Source organism: Pleurodeles waltl, chromosome 3_2 (assembly GCF_031143425.1).
Source record: "Pleurodeles waltl isolate 20211129_DDA chromosome 3_2, aPleWal1.hap1.20221129, whole genome shotgun sequence".
In the NCBI taxonomy this organism is placed as follows: domain Eukaryota; kingdom Metazoa; phylum Chordata; class Amphibia; order Caudata; family Salamandridae; genus Pleurodeles; species Pleurodeles waltl.
Genome location: NC_090441.1, coordinates 225,634,106 through 225,653,904, shown reverse-complemented (window position 1 = coordinate 225,653,904; position 19,799 = coordinate 225,634,106). Strand labels below are relative to the sequence as shown.

The 19,799-nt window shown below is 48.3% G+C and overlaps 1 protein-coding gene across 1 annotated transcript in view; it reads right to left on the bottom strand.

The window, feature by feature from the left end:
• LOC138286373 (scavenger receptor cysteine-rich type 1 protein M130-like) overlaps positions 1 to 19,799 on the bottom strand; it is a 793,269-nt gene that overhangs the window by 102,522 nt on the left and 670,948 nt on the right. The gene's annotated exons all lie outside the window — the stretch shown is intronic.

The window sequence follows — 19,799 nt, the reverse complement described above, 5'->3', positions numbered from 1 at the left end:
CCTATGCGGAGCACACACCCTTCCTCAGACCTGGTCTGTGAATGTGCACATGCGTTTACGTGAGCACCCCGAGAGGGCCCTCTCCTTTATCTGTCCCCCCTCCCTCCCTCCACCGCCCATCGCGTTTATGCTGCCGTAATCACTGGTGCGCAGTTTGAAACATGAAAAGATACATTTCGGAGTCAATGCGGTTTATGTTACGATTCCAGCTTTAGCCGCTTCAGGAATCTGGACTCCCAATGTCCTGGCCGGTTCCTGACAGTCTCGCTTTTATTGTTTTATCTATTTCACAGTTCGTCTGCTGTTCTTGGAGTGATGTCCGGGCCTCTGAGAGCTTCCGTGATTGTTGAAGTTGAGTTGGTCGAGTCCGAGTCTGATGCGGACGTAGAAGTCGTCCGGAGTATCTCAAAGGGGTTTTGCATGAATGTTGGAGTTTCTTTTAGTATTTTCGCTCTTTCTTCTGCCGCCTGTTTCTCGGTGGGGTGGCCCCTTGGGCGCCTCTTGCTATGTTTCTTAGTTGCGGCGGCAGTCCATTCTTCCTCCTCAGGTGCGCCCTCTTGTGACTGCGCAAGGCCTTTGGCATGCATCCATGTCCAGGCATCTTCTGGGGAAGCAAACATATGTGTGCGGTCGTCGAGGCTCACCCTCAGTTTAGCTGGAAAAAGGAGAGCGTACTTAATGTTGTGCTCCCGGAGTCGTTGTTTGATTTTCACGAAAGAGTTCCTCCTGTTCTGTACCTCTTGAGTGAAGTCCGGATATGCCTGGATCACTGCATTCTCATATTGAAATGGACCTTTGATGCGGAAACGCTGTAAAATCAGATCTCGGTCCCGGTAGTTCAGGAGTCTAACTATGAGGGATCTAGGAGGCTGACCCGGGAGTGGAGGTCTGCCCGGGATTCTATTTGCTCGTTCTACCGAGAAGAACTTGGAGGGGGAGCCATTCAGAACCTCTTCCGGTATCCCCACTAGACGAATGTTGTTACGTCTGGATCTGCTTTCTGCTTCTTCGGCCAGTCTCCAAAGGGTCTTTACTTCCGAGTCTAGCCGTTGTATTTGTTTCTGATTGTCTGATACAGTTGGGCCTGTCGTTGCTAGGGTATCCTCCGTTATTTTCACCCTTTCTGCCAGTTTCCGGTGGTCCACTCTAAGTAGATTTAAGTCTTGCGTTACTGCGTCTATTTTATGTTCTAAGGAAGATTTAGGGGGTCATTCTGACCCTGGCGGCCGGTGACCGCCAGGGTCACCGACCACGGGAGCACCGCCAACAGGCTGGCGGTGCTCCCGAGGGCATTCTGACCGCGGCGGTTCAGCCGCGGTCAGAAAGGGTAAACCGGCGGTCTCCCGCCGGTTTACTGCTGCCCCATTGAATCCTCCATGGCGGCGGAGCGCGCTCCGCCGCCATGGGGATTCAGACACCCCCTACCGCCATCCTGTTCATGGCGGGAAACCCGCCATGAACAGGATGGCGGTAGGGGGTGCCGCGGGGCCCCTGGGGCCCCTGCAGTGCCCATGCCAATGGCATGGGCACTGCAGGGGCCCCCGTAAGAGGGCCCGCAAAGTATTTCAGTGTCTGCTTTGCAGACACTGAAATACGCGACGGGTGCAACTGCACCCGTCGCACCCCTGCAATTCTGAGCCGGCGTCCTCGTTGCAGGGGCATTTCTGCTGGTCCGGCGAGCGCTCTTTCGGAGAGCGCCCGCCGGCCCAGCGGAAATGTTTAAATGGCCGCCGCGGTCTTTTGACCGCGGTGCGGTCATTTCACGGCGGTACCTTGGCGGACGGCCTCCGCCGTCCGCCAAGGTTAAAATCACCCCCTTAGTGTCCATTATAGCCTGTAGTACTTTTTCGAATTGCACTGAGTGCGTTTGAAGTGTATTTTCAAGCGATTGCAGGGTTGTATTTTGCGATTGTTCAGTGTGCGCCAGGCCCGGCGTATTTCGCTCCTGATTCTTTGTCATCCTAGATTTCCCAGCAATTCTTCTCCTTACGAATGGCACTATCTACCAGGGAATGAGGGAGTAATTGGATATATCTTTCAGTAGTTTTATGATTTTGAGTGCGACTATGCTTCTTTCAGGTTGCAAGGCTTTTCCTGAGGGGCCTCTTCATTTATTATGCGGGGCAGGCCCAAAAAGTAATGTGAGATGTCGCTGTGGTTCCTGCAGGCCCGGCGGGGCACTGGGTGTTGACTGCGTGTGCCCTCAGCTCCCTGTTGGGAGCCCCTCGCGAAGCCCCCTTTTTTGGGGGGTGGGGGGAGACCCAGGGGGTCCACGCAGTCTGCGTGGGAGCGCCTCCGCTCGTTTACGGTGAGAATTTCTGGGTGTACTCCTGCGCCGGGCGGAAGAGGGGGGTGGAAAAGGGCCAGTCTCCGGATTAAGTGCCTTCGGTTGGTCCCTACTGGGGTCGGGTGCCGCCCACCGCAATCCCCACGCGCAGGAGGGAGGACGGGAGGGGGGAATATGGCCGCATGCCTGCGGCAGGCGTATCTCACTTCGCCCCGGCCCCAGGTGAGCGTTCCCTGTGTCGTGCGTTCCTGGTGCTGGGACAGCTTCCCTTCATCTGCTCAAGGTCTCCAGACCGAGTGCTGTGGGCCGGGTCGCAGCTCCGTGTCCAGATTCAGCTCAGCGAAGAATTTTGCAGGTGGAGGGTGGAGGGTGGGAGACGGCGTGCGGCGGCCAGCAGGCGGAGGCCCGAGACATCCACGCCAGATTAAAGCCCCACTTCGGGAGCGGGCGCGTTATTATTACCGTAGGTACCTCCCAATTAAAAGGGGGGGGGGAGGAGAGGATCCCCTCCTTTCTGCTAATTTTCGCCGATCCTTTTCTCGGCAGGATCGATACGGATTAAGGTGCGGAGCTCCCGCTCCGTTCGTGGCCCGGCCGGTAGGGCGGGGGAGGAGGGGGAGCAGGGTGCCGCCCCTGGTTGCCGGGGGCCCAAAAGGGCCGATCCAGCGCCCGGACCCTCCCCTCACACCAGCGTCCTGGGGGTGCGAGATCTCCGGCCGCCGTGGTCCCCAGTCTCACCTGCCTCCGATTTTATTTGCAGGGAGCCGCTTTGTCGGGCACCTCTTCTGCGCCGCCGGAATCCCGCGATCGGGACGGCGCGGCTTCAGCCACGATCAGCTGCGATTCGGCTGCTCCCTTGATCCAGGGTCGTCCCGGGGGCCGGTGCGCGTCTCTATTATTGATGTGCCCTGCCCGGGGGCGCCCACCAGGATATGTAGGCCAGGCCCGAGTCGGAGCTCCGTTCTCAAGCATCCGACTCGGCGGCCATCTTGGCTCCTCCCCCATATGTGAGCTGTTAATCTGTTTACTTGTACTTGAGCCAACGGTTCAGTGTACAAAAGTCATACTCATTGCAGGAAGACTGGCCCAAACCCTGATCTAGTCAGTAGCTCAAACGTATAGGCACACACAACCATATCAAATGGTGTCCAGCGAGAGCAGAAGGGCTGTCTCCTGTAAGTTGCCCATTTGGCTCAGAATGCCATAAAGGTGCCTCAGATTAAGAGTGGTACTTTTCAAAGACAAGAAACCCGACTGATCCATGTGGCCAAGGGTTGTGATCACTTTAATCAGGCTGGAGGCCGAGACTTTAACCAGGATCTTGGCCTCAGCATTCAGAAGTGATGTTGGTGGGTAAGAAGCGCAGTCATTAAGAGCCTGATTTTGAATTAGGCGAAGGGGTTACTCTGTCACAGCTGTGAGAGGTATCCCATCCACAGGAATCCAAATCCTAGGACATAATAGGATTTATATTTCAGTGGAAGGGATATCTGTCACCATTGACTAAGAGTGACCTCTCCGCTGAGTTCTGATTCAGGCTCTAATTGGCTTTACCGCCGTGTGAGTGACCACAACACAAAAGTTGCTACCCTTTGGTCTCTAGGGAGTGATCCCTTTCGTCTATTCTCATTAAATTAAACATGTGTAGGCTATAGGGAGACAGATTTGGGGCCAACATGTTGTATAGTTCAGTGGTTAAGCCATTAGAACCATCTTCGGTGACAGAGTTTAGGGCCCTGATTGCTCTCACAATATCGTCTTCTGTAATCTATTTGTCAAGAAGTGCTCTATATCTGTCAGGCAGATTCTTCTGCTTTTGCAGCTATTGTAGGGAGGTAGAGCTCGGCATAGTATGAGTCAAAGGCATCAGCTACATGTTGTTTATCTCTCACCCGAGTTCCAGTGAGTTTCAGCCTCTAGCACTCAGCAGCCAGTCTGTTCTCTTTTCTCTAAGCAGGCTAACAGCTTACTCGCTTTATCACCCACTTTGTAGAGGTGGTTTTGTGTGGCTCTATGACTCAATTTATCTGTGTCAAAAGCTACATCTCTATATTCTTTCTGCTTTAGCAGGAGAGTATGCTTGGAGTCCACATAATCCCGATCAGTGAGCCCTTGTTCCAGTCAGTGGCTCTCCCACTTTAGGAGTTCAAGCTTGGCTTTTTCATCTTTTTTGTGACCTACAATCAGGAAGAGACCCTGTGCTTTGATCACCGTCTTATATGCTTCCGACAGGGTTTACGTGGAGTCTAGCGAAGCTTTATTTTCTGAAAAATATCATTCAGTCACGTCTAAGAGACTCTCCCTAATGTGGGGGACATTAAAATACTAGTGGCTATGTTCAATGTTATGCTGCTCAGAATTCCAAGGCAGACCCATCACTGCACAGATTGGAGAGTGATCTGTGATACCCCTAGCTTGGTGGCAGATTTCTTAAACAATAACAAAGCTTGCATGTGAGGGTACAAAATAATCAATCCGGGAACATGCTTCCTGAGCTCCAGAGAGGAAAGTGTACTGATGTTCCCCAGGGCTGTGGGCTTGCCACATGGCTGTGAGACCAAGGGTCGCGAGAATGTTTGCCAGTGGGCGGTGGGATATTCCCATGTGTGTCTTTGTAGGGCCAGCAATCATGCTGCTCACAAAGCATCATGTTAAAGTCACCTCCTAGAAGTGATTTACCATACAGCATCTCAAGAAGTAGGACACCCAGGTCAGGCAGTGTAGACTTGTGCAGTTGAGGTGGGACATAGACCGAACATAGATTGACCATTTCCCCTTCCCAATTCCCAGTAAAAGCTGTATAGAGCCCATGGGTATCCTGTCAAACCTGGGAAACAGTGAGTGGGAACAACTTTTTCACTAAGATACCCACCCCCGGACACTGCCACATCTCCTCCTACCTCAGAGACCTACACTGGCTTCCAGGCAACAAGCGCTTCACATACAAACTCCTGATCAATACCTACAAGGCACTACACAACTAGGACCAGCATTCTTCAGCCACTGCCTCACCTTCTACGTACCCAACAGGCATCGCCGTTCTTCCCAGCTTTGCCTTAGTAGCCATTCCCAAGATCCAGAAAAGCACAGAGGAGAAAGATCCTTCTCCTACCTCGCAGCCCAGGCATAGAATGCACTACCTTTCAAACTCAGGCAGAATGCATCACTGAAGCAGTTCAGGAAGGACCTCAAGACCTGGCTCTTCGATTAAGCTGCACGCCCACACACAGCACCTTGAGACCCTATGGGTGATTAGCTGCACTTTAGAAATCACTGATTGATTGATTGACCCATCTAGAGCCCGCAGTCTATCAGGTATGGGCCAACATCTTGTAGCCCCAGTCTATCCAAAGCCTGATATGTGTTACCTAACATATGAGTCTCCTGTCAGAGGGCAATGTAGGTCCTAGGCATTTATTAAATTGCAGTACTAACACCCTTTTTATTTTGTCTCCAAGCCCATTCACATTCCAGGAAAGGAGTTTTAAGGCTGATGTGGTGGTAGGATCGGCCACGGTGTGTGTGTGTGTTTGGCTCCCAGCAGGACCATCTAGTGCAGCAATTAATTCTGGTTAAAGGTCAGAAATGCAGAACTGTAAACATTGGATAATCACCAGTGTTCATCCTCTACAACATAAACTCCCCTCTAAAAATAACCATGCAAACCAACAGTTAAACAAGAGGTTGTAGTAAAGATCCCAAACAGTTCCTCCTCTCTACCCATTCCTATTAAAGTCTTATGTGGTACCAAAGGGAAGTCATCACCTCTGACAATTATAGCAGTGGCCTCAGCAACTGCAAGCAGTCTCATCATCAAGCAAGGCAAGAGAAGATGCAAGTATCAACAAGAGGCAAAAAGAGTACATATCTGAGCATCAATCTTCTTCACCCTTCTCCATCAAACCAGTCCTGGGGTGTTCCTATAGAGTTCTAGATTGTGATGTCTGCCATTTGTTATGCCATTAATTGTGTTTGACCACTGACTTTGTGTTTCACCACTGCGCATATTAGTTGTTCACCAGAGGCACATTACATGTTGTATTCAGTTTAGCTGCCTATTGGCTTTAACGTGGCATTAGACATTACATTTTGTATTTAGGTTAGCTGCCTATTGGCTTTAACGTGGCATTAGACATTACATTTGAGACATTGCAGATAAGCTGTGTTTTTCCACATGGTAGACCAAGCTGTGTTGTTCGTATTTCGAATTCTCACCGAGCCCTAGTGTGATAAGAGAGTGTATATTTTGTATTTTTCCCTCTGCTCAGCCCTGGGAACGAGCGAGCTTTGGAGACTTGGCCACTCTCCAACGCTTGTTCTTTTCCCACTCTCATGTACAGTAACCAGCATGTTTTGACGTTTAGAGGAAAGGGACTGTTAGCCGGCTTTTTCATTATAGGGGGTGTCCCTGGGCAGCAGCGGGGGAATTTTCCAAGACTTCAGTCAGAAGCGGACGTCAGCTGCCTGACCTCCCATATGGGTGGAAAATCTCTTTCTCGCATTTGAACATGAGTCATCAACTTGCAGGCATAAGAAAGATGAAGAGGAGTAATAGGCCCTACGGTGATGAATTTTGACTTTTATTCTTTGCTTTGAAGTTATGCTATAATATAATCACATATATTTGCTGTGAACAGTGCAATTGAGAAGTACTTTGATATATTTTCCTTTTATTGCTGTGACTACTTTTAAACGTGTGCTTCCAACCTACTAATCTCGTCTCTCAGGAACCTCGTGGTGAAGTAATAATAATAAATGTCTTCTTTAAACTAAGAAGTGCATTCCAGAGAAGTTTTGTCAGCTCGGTCATAAGATAAGTGAAAACAAAACACCATTGAGGTGATCGGTGGTTCTGTCTAATATTATTTGAGTTGACTCTGCAGTCTGGAGGGGTCTGGGTCACCGTGTTGCCAATGAAGCTTATTCTGTAGATGGGCTCCTCCAGCCGATCTTTGACCTTCAAGCCTCTGGTGTTGTGAAGTGCTAGGTCTTCTGTTCCACAACCACGTGCAGCTGAGCAGGAAACATCATGGAATATTTCAAATCTTTTTCCGTCAGGACTTTTTTGACCTCTGTCAAGCTAGCGTGATGTCTGGGGAGAAACTAATGACTATGTTGTTGAACTTGACTAGAAGGCCACTGCAAGAAGCTTAAAGGATAACATTGCAATCCCTAAAGTTGAAAGTGTGTGCTATGATCATGCAGGTGGTGCACCCGGTTTGGGCCTGGTGCTCGGTATCCGATGGGCTTGTTCCACAGAAAAAGAGTTTGATAGGCCCCTGGGCTGTAAGCCCTTGAGAATGAGATCCTCAACCTGCTTTTTTAGTGTTGTTGTTTCAGCTCTCAAGATGGTTAGGAAATGTCCTGAGTCTTACATCCTGGCACTCATGTTGCAGAGGTCAGCCATCACTAATATGACCTCTTTGGAGAGCTTGTCAATTTTTGTTTCTAGGGAGCCTCAAGCTCACTGGATTGCCACCATAATGATCTGAAATGTGAGGGTATTGCCTTTGTGTGGGGACAGGGTGAGAGGGTCCTGTAGTTCCTCTGGTCCAACTTTACTCATTTAATGTGCACCCTGGGTACCGTTGCCTTCAGTCATGTGCATGGAGAAACAGATCAGCTATTTTCATCTGGGGTGGTGGTGGTAGTCGCCACCTGCCTGGGGTCATCCCCTTACAAGAGTCTCACCTGCAGCCTGCTGGTGTGCCTCATCTTGTACTCCCCGACTGCCCTGGAGGGATCTCAAGTGTAAGGACTGTCCTGGTCCACTGCATGGTCACAGTTTACAGGGTCCGTTATGAGGGGGCTGTCTTTGCCTGCCCTTGTTGGCACTACTTGTCTCAGGCTTGCTCTCTCTCCAGAATGTCGGGGACAATTTGCAACCAATTCCACTCAGCTGCTGTAGTCTTGGGAAACTTGTCACCTGCATGAGTCTGGTGTTGCAATGTCAGGTCCTGCATCCCACTGTAGTAGGCCTCCTGGTGTCTTTCATCAGACCATGCCGACTACGCTTGTGCTAGAACGCTTTTTTAGGGATCCAGGCTGTGACCCCCACCATAGGCCAATGGGCCAGTCTGTGTCTAGGCCTGTTACGCCTATGTCTGATAGTGTTTGTGCCATTAGAATGGGGCTCAGGCCGATTTGATCAGGTGCTCAAGAGGCTGGTGACTGCAGCTCGGCGCTTCTTCTTTGCCACGATGCAGCTCTGGCATGAGGCCCTATGTTCTCTGGGGAAGCCCTCTTAGGCAGACATGCACCAAGTGTTAATGGGTGAGTATCTGTGAGTGCAATGTGTCCGGCTTGCCTCTGGGTATATAGTAGGTCATCTGACTCCTGTCTCCTTGGGTATTTTAAATCTCACCAGGGGTTCTGCTGTGATGGTGAACAGTGAGTCTGTGCCGCCATGCCGGCGGTGGTGGTAAATACTGCCATCCGGCATGGCGGCCCAGACTCACGGGGGCCCTGCACTCGGCATGGGCAGTGCAGGGTCCCCCGTGCAGTGCCCTGTCACCCAGGTCACTGCCGATCTGCTCGACGGGTGCAGCTGCACCCACTGCACAGAGGCATTGACGGCAGCTCCATGTGGAGCCGCTGGCAATGTCCCGGCTAGGCATTCTGCTGGGCCAGCGGGCGAAAACATTGTTTGCGCCCGCCGGCCCAGCAGAATGTTCATTATGTGGCCATCAGGATCCCAGGGGGGCGGGCGGTCAATTAAATGACCGCCAGCCTGAAACACGGCGGTTAACACCGCCGTGTTCATAATGTGGGCCAAAGGCTCTTCCTGAACACACTCACAAAGGGTTTGTGAATGGTCCTTTGTGTCCCCAGGCAATTTGGTGCCAGGGTAGGGCGGAAGGGGATGCCTAATACCTCAGGGGAGTGGAATCATCAGGAAACTACTCCTCCTTCAAAGTGGGTACAGGGTATAAATATTGGACCTCAGACCGTCAAGTTTTCAGTATACATCTGGACCTGTGGAAGAAGGACCACTGTGCTGCTTTGCTGCAAGAATGACTGTCTTTCTGTTGTGCTGCCCTGCATCTTGAATCCAGGACCACAAGAGTGCCTCGAAGGGCTAGTTTGGCCAGCATCCGGATCAGATGTCTCAAGGACAGAACTGGCTTCCTCCATCTTGAACCCAGCAGCTGTGAGTCCTGCCCTCCCATGTGGAACCAACGCATTACCTGCCAAACACTCCACACCAAGACCACTGCGTAATGCATTCTCACTGCATGGCTTCACATCACCACTTGCAGCCTCCCTGGAACGGCCGCTGCATGATGTATCCTTGTTGTAGCCCTTTGCATTGCAGGCCCCTTGTTGACAGCATCCTTGACAAAAAACCAGTACTTTGAATCACAAGGTTCACAGCTTCTTCAGAAACATCTAGTGCGCTACGAACCTTCAACACATGACTTTGCATCACACATTCCTTGTCAAAATCATCCTCGGTGATGATGCAGGACCACTCATTGTAGCCTCGCAGGTCTCATTTCTTGGCAGGGGTCTTGGCATTGTTCTCTGTCTTTGTCCTGGATCTCAGGGACTGTTTGCGGGGTGGTTCTCCTTCTGCAGGTGGTGGGGTGCTGGTGTTGTGGTCCTGTGGCGGTGCCTCCTGTCCACTAGCGCCGGCGGAGGTGGTGGGCAGTTCATCGTCCAGGCTAATGTCAGGGGCCCCTTGTTGTGCCACAGTGTCCCTCCTGGTGTTGATGAGTTCCTTCAGCACCCCTACAATGGTGCCCAGGGTGGTATTGATGGATTTGAGTTCCTCCCTGAACCCCAAATACTGTTCCTCCTGCAGCCACTGGGTCTCCTGAAACTTGGCCAGTACCGGTGCCATCGTCTCCTGGGAATGGTGGTAGGCTCCCATGATGTTGGAGAGGGCCTCGTGGAGAGTTGGTTCTCTGGGCCTGTCCTCCCCCTGTCGCACAGCAGCCCTCCCAGTTCCCCTGTGTTCCTGGGCCTCTGTCCCCTGAACTGTGTGCCCACTACCACTGCCCCCAGGTCCCTGGTGTTGTTGGGGTGGTGGGTTAGCCTGGGTTCTCTGTAGTGGTGGACACACTGCTGCTTGACGTGTCCTGGGGACAGAGGTATGGGCCCGCTGGGTGGGTGCTGTGCTTATGTTTCCCAAGGGGGGAAGCTCTGTAGTGGCCTGTGACTATGTGAGGGGAACTGAACCGACTGTCCTGAGGTCCTAGATGGGCCGGGCTGGTCATCTAGATCCAGTTGGACAGAGCTGCTGTCATCACTGTGGGCCTCTTCTGTGGGTGGAGTGGACATGTCTGGACCCTCCTGTCCGGTGACGTTGGGTAGGGGTCCAGCAGGGGTGTAAAGGCATGATTATTGCATCTGTATGTGCCATGGTGTGCAATGGGTGCGTGACCCTGTACCCCAGTGCTTGCATTCTTGTGTGGGACCTTGTGTGATAATGGTTTAGGGCGGTGTATGGGTATGTGCAGTGGCCATGCTTTGGTGATGGGTGTCCATGCTTTGGTGTTGCATGCAGGGCTTGGGTTTGGGATGTGTGGTTTGTGAGGGGTGAGGGTGATGGTGGGGGTATGTGATAGCATGCAGGTAGGGTGGGGGATGAAGTAGTTAAGATTTGACTTACCAGAGTCCATTCCTCCAGCTACTCCTGCGAGGCCCTCAGGTTGCAGTATAGCCAAGACTTGCTCCTCCCAAGTTGTTAGTTGTGGGGGGGGGGGTGCCCGCCGCCAGTCCTCTGAACTGCAATCTGGTGTTTAGAGACCAAGGAATGCACCTTCCCCCGTAGGTCGTTTCACCTCATCCCGTGTTCTTGGGTGCTGTCCCACTGTGTTTACCCTGTCCCGATTCTGCGCCATAGCTCCATCTTCCTAGCTATGGTGGTGTGCTGCAAATGTGATCCGAATAGCTGTGGCTCGACCTGGATGATTTCCTCCACCATGACCCTGAGCTCCTCCTCAGAAAACCTGGGGTGTCTTTGCGTTGCCATGGGGTGGTGTGGGTGATGTGTGTGGTGGTGTGTGTTGTGATGTGTGGGGTGATATTTAGGGGTGTGTTGTGTGAGGTGCATGGATGTTGTGTGAGTGATGGTGTTGTGTGTCTGTGGATGCTAGTCCTGTTTCTGGTGGTGTCTCTCTCTGGCCTTCTGTCGCAATATTTGTCGTAGGGTTTTGTGGGTGATGTGGGTGTGTGTTTTATATTGTATTGAGTGTGTGGGAGTGGTGTGTGTATGTGTATCAGGTGTGTGTACTTCGATTTGTCCAATGTGGATGTGTTTTGTAAGAGTGTGTGTATTTTGAGAGCGGCGGTGTGTACCGCCAATGGAATACCGCAGTTAAAAGACTGCCACGTGGATTCATGGGTCGTGATAGTGTGGGTGTATTCCTATTGGCGTGATGGTTTCGGTTTTGTTATCGCCAGTTTATCACTGACCTTTGGTGTGGCGGACTTGAGTGGGTGTCTAAATTTTTGCGGATTCCGAGCTGTGGGTCATAATAGCTGTGGTGGAATTCCGAGGCCGCGGCGGTGTGTTGGCGGTCTTTTGCACAGCGGTAAGCGGCTTTTACCACCAATGCTGTAATGACCCTCAAAATCTTTGTGCAGGGTGATGTCTCTCTGAGGAGTAGCAATGGTGCTGGCTTCTTGCAGGAGTATATAAATAACAGACACAATGAAGCATAAGTTCTTAGCACCTAGCTGTCATCAACTTGGTGAAGCAGTCATCAGGCACAGACAAAAGGGCAGGTCCGCCTTAAAACTTGTTCACCTTTAACAAGAGAAAGCTCTGACCTACACCTCACTTCTACCATCTAAGGTATTGTGTCACTCAGGAAGAAGTAATCAGCAGCCCTTTGCTAAAAAGGACAACTCTGCATTTCTGTGAGTAGCCTTTTTTGTATTCTCTTTCTCTTCAGTGGCTGGGTCTCTAACCTCCAGCCACAGGGATGCAGTCAATAGACTTCCACTCTTCAGGGAAGCTGTATGTACTCTGCATAACATCCCATGCTAAACCAGGGGCCATCCAGGATGCAACCCACTGGTCCCTGCACTCAGATTTTTACCACACATCATACGGCCCACACTTACTACACATCCACCACAAACATTCACACATGGAATGCCAGTGCAGTGGTCTGGGAGTCAGAAAGACTACCAGTCTCGACACTCAGTGCTTCTTCTGCCGTGTATGTACCTCCACAACACTTCATTTAGTCCTGAGAGTTTAGTAGACCACTCCTCCAGCCTATCACTGCTGGCCGTGGTGCCCCAGTCTATCACAGCTGACAACCAGAGCCCTTTCTTACTCAGATGTCCTCTGTGGGCCCAACTGGCTCCCTCTTCTGTACATTTAAGCCTTCTCATGATTGGGAGCTCCCTTTTATTAATTGCCAAGGGCGGGCCCATCCTGTGCCCGTCGGAGACCGGAGGAGGCTTGGCTGGGCCCCCCTCTTTCGTCTGCAGCAAAGAGCCTAGCTGTCACCTAAGAGTACTGCACAGATTAATCTGAGTAGCCCTGTTCATCATTACAGCTGCATTATCAACAGGCCCCTATCACAAGCTCCTCTCTGTTAGTGGTGTCTTTCACCCGGAGGGCCCTATTTAAACAAGTATCTAGCCGAAGAGCGGGACGCTGCTACTTTCCGGAAGAGGCTTGGCAGGCAGGGCCAGTTACTCCAGTGGCAGGACATTCAACATACAAGTAAGAGAGCCATTTTTTTTTCTTTTTTCTCTTGCACTTGTATTTATTGATTTTACGAGTGTTCTTTTATCATGGGGAAAAGGAAGGCTATAGATTTACCAGCGCAATCCAAGGGAACAAAAATAGCGAAAAATCGCCCAAATAGATCCCTGATTTTGGGCTCATCTAACAAGCTAAATCCACTTGACGAAATTGACCTCTTAGTTAAAGAAGTTGAGTCTATGCTAGGTACACAAACCATGGGGATAAATAATCCAAGGAAACCCCCCCCCCCAAGGATAGGAAAATCTCGGAGATATTTAAAAAGAAGGGGAAAAGGATTCCTCCAGGTGTAACAACAGAGGTTGATGGGGCCCCGCACATTTGTAGGGACCCCACTCCAAAACCCACTTTTAGCATAGAGAGTCTCCTAGTATCCCAGGGGGGCTCCCCATATGTACCAAATACTCCGTCTTTCCTTCCGTTGAGCCCGGTGATTAAAGTGGTTCCAAGTTTACTGTGTACTAATCGCTTTGAACCACTGCTGGCAACAGAGGACCCGCCTGTACCTGTGAGTGTGATCAAGCCTGCAGTTGGAATATCTAATCCTAGTGTTATTCCATCGATCTTGCAGTCCGATCCGGAAGGTAATGAACCAGCAGCTTGCAGAGAGAATATGGTTAAAGTTCTCCAGAGAGTTGACGAAGCCAAGGGACTGGTCCTAGCATTAATAGATCTCTTGAAGAGTAATCTTGTGCACCAGCATGGGAATAACTGTGCTTGCGAAGGGATTTGTAGGGTTTGTGGAGAGGTCAGGGGGAAAGAAGTATTCCCCTCCTCTGCCCCAAACAAGGTGGCTGAGTCAAGGATTCATTTTTATCTCCCCGTCAGAGGGGGGACAATTCCACAAGGGAGGGAAGTTAACCGCCGCAACCCTACCAAAGATAACTTGAGGCCAAAAGGGAGGGTTGAAAATGTACCCAGGAACCGGGATTGTCTAGGGAACTGGGCGATCAATCCAACTAGTGGTAGAGCCAGAGGTAGGATCAACGGATCCGACCCCCTTGAAACTGTCCAAGGGGACAATTCGACACAATCTTCTAACAGGCCATACAAAACCTTCTATAATAGCAATTCCCCCCGTAACAATATTGAGAACACAGTTAACAAAGAACAGGATTTGTGTACAAGCTATGGAACAAATAAAATCTATTTGACTAATGTTCCAAAATTATTGCCAGGGTCAGTTGAGAACCAAGCCTCCTTGATTAATAAAGTCACACACTGGATACGCTCCTGACGAAGTTGCCTCTCTGTCATTCGCTCGGATATAACATCGGCCGAGAGAAACAGCATCTGAGGGACCAATTTTGACATAATTACTATCCATTTTGAAGATGAGACTATGGTGACTCAACTAATGGATTTTGACTCTCGCACCCACTCGAATAGAGCAACAACTATGGGGGGGATAAGATTTATGTTAAACCCATGCAATCACGGATCAGATAGGGGACCGGATGGACCAGATGGCTCAACTAGTTCCTGTGGAGGTGTTGTATGTAAGGCAGCTACCGATCTTGGGTCGCTGCCTGATTTTGTATGACTGACTTCTGAACCAGTGACTCATGTGATGGCCTGCTCCAAGGTCTCACATTCAAAGGGGAACAATAAAGTACCAACATTCGACATTTGTAACAATGACTTGGGCCCAGGGGACGTTGGTTGCTCAACTGTGGTAATAAACAAAGGCAAATTTACACTAGAACTCATGTCCTGGAACATTGCTGGGTTGGCAAAGAAATTAGATGATAGCGAATGGGCCTTTTTTATTAAGGATATAGATGTTTGTCTCTTCCAGGAAACTTGGGTAGAGGATGCTACTATTATAGATGGATTTCTTTCATTTAGTGTTCCTGCTATACCTCCATAGAAGGGGTTGGGCCGGGCGAAAGGTGGGTTGTTACTACTTGTAAACAAGAACCTGCAGTGTGATTACAAGCTTCTGGAAATTGATTCTGTAGATATAAAAGCTATGTGTATTACGTTCAAAAAAACTTTATCAATTGTTATTGTTAATGTTTATATACGATTGGTCTCATGCAGCTCCGAATCTCATACCTTGGCCATTTTGTCCGAATTTGTAGAAAGCCTCCACCGTTCGACTATTTTAATTGTAGCTGGAGATTTTAATTGTACCTTTGAACCTTCCACCCTTATTAGTGACCTAACTGACGAAGAGGATGAGCTGTGGGGGATCCCGCAGCTTTCTATTACTCGGCCCTGCAAAAAATCTCGGGTGGCCACACAATTAGCTTCACTATGTTTAAAACACGGCCTTAGGGCCTGTAATGGTAGGACGCCATCTGATTTGAACATTGCACCAACTTTCAAAAGGGGCAAGTCCACAAGCACTATAGATTATTTCTTAGTTGATGTTAGGTTGTGGCCCCACTTGGAAGACATGAAAGTAATAGTGAGAAGCGATAGCGATAACTTTCCCTTGCTTCTTACCCTTTCCGGAGAAATGTTCAGGAGAACACACAATAATCATGTTACAATAATCCTGCCACCTTGCTGGAATAACAAATTCACTAAGATTACTTGGCCAAAAGTAATGTCCAACCCATATCATATCAGAGCAATATACCAAATCTTTTTAAATAGCTTGGCCGAGTATGAAGAGCAGACTGTGGGGAACATTCCAATTCTTAAAATTCATGATAGTAAGGCCATTCAGCTACGTTTTTTTTTTTATCAAGCAAGGCGGCCAAAGCCATGTGAAGGAAAAGGGGCACGTAAGGGATGGTTTGATGAGAGGTGCTCAAAGGCTAAGTCTGGGCTCAAAGCAGTAGTAATGTCTGGTTCCCAGGGGGAGATCAAACAAGCTAGGACTCTATATAAAGAAACCGTGTCTAATGCAAAAAAGCGGTGGGAGGACTCCCTGTGGCAGGAATTATTAAATGCTTCCAGAGAGAAGGATAATAAGCGTTTTTGGGAACTCCGGTCTAAAAGAGAAAATGGAGGTAGGAGTTTTCCCATCAATCACATACAACCAGAATGCTGGGTAGAACATTTTTCCACGCTTTATGCCCTACCAGAGGGCTCAACGGACACCAATGTAGTTAACTCCTCACCTATGCTATTGGATTTGATCCCTAGTACGTCAGTCCTAGTGGGGGCCCAGTGTATCCCCAAGGGTCATCTCATTTTTAAAGTAGAAGAAACCCTTGAGGCTATAACCAGTCTGAAACTTGGCAAAGCACCCGGAACGGACAAACTCCCTGGAGATCTTTATAAATCTGAACCAAATATCTGGTATATCAATGCCATCTCAAATAGTATAGCTGCAGGGGAACAAATCCCGGGCACATGGAAGGGGGCCGAAATTATACCCATCTACAAAAAAGGAAATGCTAACCTTCCAGCCAACTATAGGCCAATTAGCCTTATAGACAACTTGCAAAAGATTTTTGCTAAACAAATTCTGCAGAGGCTAACTAGCTGGGTTGAGGAGCACCAAATTCTTTCTCAACTACAGGCCGGGTTCCGTGCTAAAACTAGCACGGTAGACCAGGTCTTTCGATTGGCTATATTGTATTGGAAATATGTCCTTATCGCCAAGCAATGTCTATATGTAGTATTTATAGACCTGCAATCTTCTTTTGATCTGGTTCCAAGAGCTAAACTGTGGGAAGTGCTGGGCAGATTGGGAGTTCCAGAGGACCTACTACTCCTGCTAAAACGATTACATGAAAATACTTATGCCCAAGTGAGGTGGGACGAACAAGGTGAATTGACAGAACAGATCCCAATCAGAAGGGGAGTCCGCCAAGGTTGTGTGCTGGCCCCCTTATTATTCACTCTACTCATCAACGAAGTAGTGAAGGCTGTGTCCATATGCCAGAATGACGCTCCCTCCTTGAACACACAAAAAATTCCTATCCTGCTTTTCGCAGACGATTCGCTCCTCATTTCCAAGACACCGATGGGGTTACAAATCCTTGTTGATCGATTAATTTTGTCGGGATCACGGGTTGGAGGTTAACATTAACAAAACAAAACTAATGGTGTTATCCAAAGGGCCTAGTAAAAGATGTTCCATCCACATTGATGGTGTTTTCTTGAAGGAAGTTAGCTCTATAGACTATTTGGGAGTCAGGTTAACTAGTAAACTATCATGGGAAGAGCAGATCACAAAAAGCGCAGGGTTGTTACAACATAGAGCTTCGTCCATACTGCGCTTTTATCAGGGTTCCTTTGCAAAAGTGGTTTCTCCAGCATTAAAGATTTACATAGCCAAGGCACAAGGTGCAGCCCTGTATGGAGCGGAGGTATGGGGTTTCTCCAACTGTAACAAGATCTCAGTTGGAGAAAACAACTTTTGCGAGGGCCTTGATAGCGTGTCCAAGCTCCACACCCCTGCTCCCAATATTTTTGGATCTGGGGTTAAGTCGAGCAGCAGATTTAGCTATTTTAAGACCTCTCCTGTACTGGATCAAGTTATGGACTAACCCTGAACTAGATATATATAAGATCTCATTACTTGATCTATTAAAATGCCAAAATGCCAATACTCTCCCTTGGATTTGCCATGTGTCCCATTGTTGGGCTTGGGTGATTATTGGGAAAATCCCCACAAACTAGAGAGACGGCATAAAAATGTTTTAAAGTTAAGTTATTGGTCTTATGTTAGGGATAACAACATAACCTGTAAATCTCATGGTCGTTTAACTAACTTTTTTATTGATCTTATATGGACTCCAAAGTTTGAAGCCTATTTGGACATTATACCGGATCTGCACGGCAAAAGCCTATATGCAAGGTTTCGTTTCGGCTCCTTGCCTCTGATGTCATTGATCTACAGGTGGGGGCCGATTGGTCTCCCTGATATATGCCCTGCTTGTGGCAGTACCTCCGAAACCATCAAACACTTTCTGTTCTTCTATCGAGCTTATGGGAACCCGCGATCAAAATGGATCTGCAACACTTGTAGGGCTATGGGATTTAAGATCTGTTCCTTGGCTCTACGAGTGTTAAAAAGTCATAATTCAGTTGATGTAATTCTTTCAGTGAGCAAGTATTTAGTGACAGCCTGGCGCATACGTTGGCACTTCCAAAAAGCAATTTAAGATTATTATCTCTTCTTAGAGCATTATGTGTAATTTGAGCTTTCACTTTTTTAATGTTTTAATGATTTCAAATTAATTTATTGCTGTGTAGCTGATGTATTTTATCAAAAATGATTATTTATTCTTGTATCTTCGCTAGCTTTGTTTTATGTTGCTTTCATGGTCAATTGATCGAATAAAGCTGTGTTGTTGTAATTGCCAAAGCCATTTGATTTTCTTTGTGAGCCATTATGTATTTTTCCTGACTTCAGCCATAGGCTTTTCTCAATTTCTTCCTGCCATCCGCCGCGCTCATTTTCACTAGGCCCAAAGATAATTTTAATTATGCTGGAGTAATCAGAGTAATTTCTGTAAGTCTTTGTTACTTTCTGACACAGCACTAGTTATACACCTGCTCGTGTAATTAAAAGGAATTTGGGAGCAAATAATTCCACCGCAAGAGTACATTTAACAAACACGTGCCACTACTCACGGTCACTTTTTGTGTTCTGCTATACTTAGAGCTATTTCCCAACACATAATACATCCTCGTCTCCATTTTGGATGCAAGGATGCATTTTGCTCTGAGAAAATGGCTCTTGATGCATGTGTACGTTGCGGGGAAATTTTACCACAACAGCACATTTAATGGAATTTCTTATCACAAAAAGCCGTCTTGCCCCTATTTTGGACAGGAGGGGACTCATTATGCAATAAGAAAATTATGTTATGTGCAGGTGGTACCTTAGATGAAGAAACTGCCCCCAAAAGCACATTTAGCGAGCGTGAGAAGCTGCTTGCACTTAATATTCATGTTATGCTGCATTTAGCACTATTTCTTAGCACAACATGCATTCTTGCTCCCATTTTTAGCATGAGGAGTAATTTTTGTGTTAGAAAATAGAGCTAAATGCAGTATTATTCTTCTGCAATTAGGCATTATCTCACTTATGCTTTAGGTAATTCCACGTGATTACATTACACAGAATAAAGTGAGCTGTGCCCACTGGTAATTTTTACCCATTCATGTTTAGACTGTGTAAGTCCCTCTGCCCTCTGGTGCACTCTCAGACTGTTGTGAGAGCGTCAGACAGCATCTGCCATCAAGAGTCTCAATATTAGTCTCAATGTGTGACATAATCGTTAGAATAAAATCAAAGAGCGCTTGGTTTAAAATGTTGGAGTTCACAGGTACGCGCAGAGGAATAAAGAAATGTAGTTTACAGCTCTGTGTTTGGTCTGGTTAATCAGCAGGTGTCAGGCTGGGGAAGACGCTGCAATATCTACTTGATACCAGGTGTCTTTGGCACTCTGTGTTATATCTAAGTTGACAAATCAATTGATTATTTTGACAGGACACTTATCTATGACATCATTTTTGGAGAACTCAAGTATTGACCACAGCCTTACCCTAGTTTGTTGATGTTTATTATAGCAGTCAGTTGCAGTCCTCATGATCTGAGATGGCTTCACTCCCACAGACAGGGACCCTCTTGAAGATGTCAACATAACCGAAAATAGTTGCCTGAGTATTTGTTTCAAAGGAAATACCTCACCTCTTCCCTACTTTTTATTATGATAACCTGATGCCAAAGAAAATGAAGGCGGAGGGAGGGAGGAAGGGGAGGGCAGAGGGAGGAGGACTGTGTTGGGGAGGACTATGGCTCAGTGTAGTGAGGATTCCTTGTCAATAACTGGATCATTGCTAAGTGCTTCAGATCTAAAAAGGTTTCAG